At 44.4% G+C, this 5,373-nt stretch overlaps 1 long non-coding RNA gene across 1 annotated transcript in view; it reads right to left on the bottom strand.

Annotated features, from left to right (window-relative positions):
• LOC114846196 (uncharacterized) overlaps window positions 1–1,692 on the bottom strand; it is a 5,920-nt gene extending 4,228 nt beyond the window's left edge. The window contains exon 1 of the long non-coding RNA XR_008693981.1: window positions 1,403–1,692. This is a non-coding gene — a long non-coding RNA (uncharacterized LOC114846196). The remainder of the gene's footprint in view (window positions 1–1,402) is intronic.
• Between the last annotated feature and the right edge of the window lie 3,681 nt (window positions 1,693–5,373).

Raw genomic sequence — 5,373 nt, 5'->3', positions numbered from 1 at the left:
AAAGAAGCAGGTAGAGGAAGATTGAGAACGAAACAAAGAACAGATTGGACAGAGGGGAAATAACAGGGGAAGGATGGAAAAACAGACGACCATAAAAGGTGAAGAGGAGGAAAAGGATAGACGACAAGGAGAAATGAAAGGAAGGGAGAGAGAACGGATGGGGGAGGCAGAGGAAGGAGGGGAGATTGATGGGAGAATATTATGAGGAGGGAGAAGGTGAAGAAGAGGAAGATGAGGAGGTCCCAGTGGAGGATGGGAGATCAAACACAGACTCTAAGTCAAACTCCGCTGAGAGATCTTAAACCCCCTTTGTAATTGGAATTTTAAAAAGTTAATACAAAGGCACTCCTTCAGTAAGATGTCTTTAGCAGATAGAAAAAACACACAAGCACGACTTTATGGCCCTCCAGTGATACTTAAAGTCATTTCTCTCTTTCAAGCAGGAAAAAGAGAGGATCTCCTTCTCATTAAACAATTTTTTTTGTTTGTTACAGTAAATGTAGGATTAAAAATACGAAGCAACCAGAGCCAGAGGAGCAGAAAAACAGAGCTAGCTTACGGCTAAGATTAGCTTTACAGTATGTACAGCTACACTAGCTTTAGCTAGCTTTAGCTAGTGTAGCTGTACATAAAGCTAGCTTTAGCTAGTGTAGCTGTACATAAAGCTAGCTTTAGCTAGTGTAGCTGTACATAAAGCTAGCTTTAGCTAGTGTAGCGGTGCGAGGAGGCCTCTGCTCTGAGGTCAGGACTTGGTGCAGGTCATTCAAGCTCCTCCACCTTAAACCTGCTCATTTGTGTCTATTTTGACCTTGCTCCCTCAACAGGTGTGTAGCCATGTTGGATCAGGCTCCTACACGCAGGAGTCAGTCCAGAATTGTCTAATGACGATGAAGCCAGATGAGTTTGTTTTTAACCAATCAAACACCAAAAACACTGACTCAGTGAAAGCTGCTCTGTGGAACCACTGGGTGCTTGGCTGCCGCGGCAGCCTGACTCTGGCGTCCGTACAGGCATGATGCTAGCAAACATGGCAACCGGCCCGCGCTAACAAGTCCTCCACCTGTTCTGCTACCTATGATATGATACCTAGGTGAAAAATAACGAATCTGTTGAAGTATTAGGCGCGTGTTGAGGCAGGACAGGCTGTCAAGCAAAGAGGCAGCATATCCTCCAAACGTCCCAAACGACGGGTGCAGAGTTTTACTCAGTGGAGGAACAGATGGGAGAGAGTCGCCAGGGGAGGATGGATTCCGGTCAGAAAGAAGGTGACAGCAGAGCGTGACCGCTAACATGCAGCACTGTACTCTGTCTCTCTCTCTCTCTCTCTCTCTCTGTCTCGCTCCATCACGTTTCTGCTGAAGCATTTTCTCCCCTTTCTGTTTTCTCTCCGCTTGTTTCCCACCTGTTCGTCTTGTCGCCGCTGATTCCAGTTACTTCTGTTTTCTCTCTCTCTGACTTTATGGGTGGCTTCAGTCATCAAATCGCCAACATCGGGAGCCCCGGCGCTTGTTCACATGTGATAGGAGGAGCTCGGGATGGGGAGGCGATGCCAACCCCCACATTAACCACATGCAGTATGTCTGTGAGGGATATTTGGCTCCCAAATACTTTCAATATTTGCACAGGCCTTCACGCAAGTGTGCAGTTCACCAGAATTTGTTTTTTTCCATATGAAACTATCTGAGCTTTTCACTTTTTTTGTTCATTTCTGATGAAGCTGGCCAGTTTCCAAACTCCTGAAAGTCAGATTTGCAAGGCTTTTTTCTCCCCCACACAATTTGCTTATGAGCCTGTTCAGCGGCTGCTGGCCAAAAGAAATGAACTGAATCCCCCTCGGAAGGCGGCGGTAACGCGGGTGCGATTAGGAGCTGAGGCCGACCCGACACGCGACTTCTTCACCCGGCGAAGGCAGATCATTAGGAGCGAACAACTCAACCAGCTCACTTTGAAGGAACCCGGCGCGTAAATGACCGGGGAAGGGAACAACATCTCGGGACCTCCTCTCTCGGCTTTAATCAAAATGGATTCCATCATTTAAAGAGACTGACAGCAAATGCCAGTGCAGTGAAAGGCAGCCGACATTATTCTGTTTTTACAGGACAACAGGTAACAGAGCGACGGAGCGGACGCGTCGTCACAGGAGAATAATGAGCGGATTGTGTGTGCGTCAAGTGGGAGTGTGGGAGCAACAATAGACGTGTCTGAAGGCTTTTCAGATCTCGACAGGTGCAGCTATCACATCGAGCCTGCGTCAATCACGTTATGACGTGTTTTTCACTTTTACCTCATTTCCATTTAACAAATACTCCTTTTATTTGAATAATAAGGTGATTGTCCTACAAACTGTATCTGTGGAGCTTCTTTTACGCAATATCATGCAGATCACTCCAGGTGAAAATAAGAGGAAATAAACTTGTAAATAAAATAATACAAATAAGTGAAGCTTGTTTGTTGCCGGATGCTGTTGTTTCTTGACCACCTTGATCTTGATGGAGGTTCCTTCAGTTGAAGACATTTTTAGTCATTTAGGATTTCTTGGGTTTTCTATGTAGTTCTAGTTTTTTTTCTGTTCTCTAAGGTGAAAAAACGTCAAGATGCAAATTGTTGTGGTTTAACACTAAATTGATATTACATTACAACAGTCAAAGAACAACACCCTTCCCTGTTCATAGCAGCCCCTTGATACCATTTCCCAGCATGCATTAGGTGGGTGTGGGAAGATGAGCTCCTGGCTCCATTATGGCCCCACCCTCAGGAGGACAGTTTCTAGTCACTCAGGGCCCCACATAACCTCAGTGCAGGCTATTAATACACAGAGTGGACTCATGAAAAACAACACAAAAGCACAGAATAAATACGAGTTTCAAAAGTGTTTGAAACAATAACATCTACAGTTGAGGAAGTTTATTTTTATTCATCAATCAGACATACTGTGATTGGTTCAGTCTGTGCTTCAAGGAGGAAGTCTCTCTGTTTCCCCGGCCTTACACATACACTATACATGTGTGTCACCAAGAAGGGATCCCTGTAGCAGACAGAGGGTTGAATAAATATTGAGGTTGAGAAGGACGCTGCCGTCTCAGTTTTTGACTTTCTGTCCACACATTTTACATATAATACCGTATGTTAGAAACCAGATCAACTAATGATACGACTGCCTCTCTTTTTTTCGGCAGGCGCTCTCGCTGTCGTACGCACACACACACACACGCTGGAGGCTTTTTGGCACCGCACCGTCACTCCGCGATGCTGAGCAGGCAGGTGTTAATTACCGAGCGAAGCAGGAGCTAAAAAGGTGATCGGCTCGGGAAAAAATTGGACACCTTCCCCGCAGACAAACACACACGTGCGCAGGGAGACATACGCCGTCACCACCTAACGCACCAGCTGCAGCTACAACAACACACCTTTGTTCCCCAATTAGAGGCCCTGCAGCTCGCGACTCATCTGTCACAGCCATGACGGCGGCTTAATCAGCGCAACTCAACGCAACCCCAGTCATGAAGCGTTGGGTCCAGGGCCCACTGTGTTTTGATCTGCCCTAATTTTCCCCTTTATGGATTATTATGGATTAAAACTGGTAGTTTTGCTTTATTACACTCCTAAAAAACTCCTTGCAGCCCCAAACTCCAGATCTGCCACCACGTTGGTGGTCTTCTGGCAACTGTAAAGCTTTCATCCTTTAATAAAACACTGTGAGCGTTGCCTTTAGCTAACAAGCCTCTGCTTTAAAGCCTCGTGGCCACTCTGCACGACTACAGGAGGAAGAAGAGAAGCACAGATCTCAGCAGCTCACTGTCATAAACTCAAATGGAGATGGAAGAAGAACAGGGAGACAAAAAATCACCGGAAATTTAATGTGGCATCACATATGGGACACATAAGCTCCACACTTTATAGTCGCTGTTTGCGTGTGCGTTTCAAAGTAACCGGTGCATTTAAAGGTATGTGAAGCTGGCGACATGTGTAGGTCTGTGACTATCTGTGTTTCATTTACAGGGGGTGGAAAGGAGAACAATGGATGTTTGGTACTGATGGTGTGTGTGTGTGTGTGTGTGTGTGTGTGTGTGTGTGTGTGTGTGTGTGTGTGTGTGTGTGTGTGTGTGCGCGCGCGCGCGTGTGTGTTGGGGAGAATCTGAGGGCGCCACAGGTTTGAGGCAGATGGGTTCTGTGTCGGCCATGAGCGGCGGCCAGGCTTCCTCTGCACATTTTTAGAGCCCGACACACAAACACGCACGCACACACCCCTCTCCCACACGCTTCTCTCTGATCAGGTAAATCTGGGCACCCTGTGGAAAGTTCTGGGGGATGAATTTCGCCCGAGGCTGTGAGTTTTGTGACTTGGCCCCATCTGTCATAGATCTACACGGGCCTCAGCTGCCAGGAGGGACTGCACCTCCTCCTCTTCCTCCTCCACCACCTCCTGCTCCTTCTTCTTCCTCCCTCAGAAAACGAATAGACAATGTTTGATGCTATGAGCAGCAAACATATAATTAATTACGTACAGATTAGTCTTTTAATCTAAGTCTTATTTGATTGGCTGAAATTGCCAAAGTTGCACTACATACGAAACCAACGATTATTGTATGCAAATATACCAGTAATGATCACAGTAAACTAAACAAGAATAAGTTTTTTGAGCTTTTTTGAGGCAAAGATATTTAGTAGGAATGTTCTTATGGGCCTGGACCATCAAAGAAAACATAGTTATAAATTAAGACATCATTTCAACCAGTGGCTGTAAAGTATCTTGATACATTAAGTTTAATTCCTGCAGCAATATGATTGGTTAATTAAATATCATGCACTGTATAACGATGCACCTTTTCAGACCGTGGCCCAACCAGCTTGCCTGACTTTTCTCGGCTCCTTGTTTTTGTTCCTCTCGCCCTTTTGTTCTTCCATCTCCTGATCACATGATGTCTAAGTTTATGTAAAGTTAAGTAGTTAGCAAACCTCCATACACTAATTGTTGTTTGTGATAATATTAAAGTTGATGAAATTGCAAAATGTCCGGTTACTATACATACATATGTAGCTCTTGATTAGCAGATAGCAGAATTGTATTTTAAGGTTTTTAAGAGGAAAAGAGAAGATTAGCAGTACAATATAGTAAATACTGTAGATATTAGCATACATAGTCATATACAGTAACTGAAACTCTATTCTATAACTTTATTTTTCTGTTTACACTCCAGTAGACTTGTTACTGTACATTCCTAGAGCACACAATTTGTGAAGTAAAAAAATATTAAATAAAAAAAAATAATAATAAATTTTAAACCCTAAATATTCTCCCAAAACATAACACTTACAGTATACTGTTCAGTTCTGCACAGGTGTGTGTCCTGCAGTGCTAGGATGTTAAGTCAT

Source organism: Betta splendens, chromosome 2, assembly GCF_900634795.4.
Source record: "Betta splendens chromosome 2, fBetSpl5.4, whole genome shotgun sequence".
Lineage (NCBI taxonomy): Eukaryota > Metazoa > Chordata > Actinopteri > Anabantiformes > Osphronemidae > Betta > Betta splendens.
The sequence above is the reverse complement of the archived record's forward strand: the minus strand, read 5'-3'. Positions and strand labels throughout refer to the sequence as shown.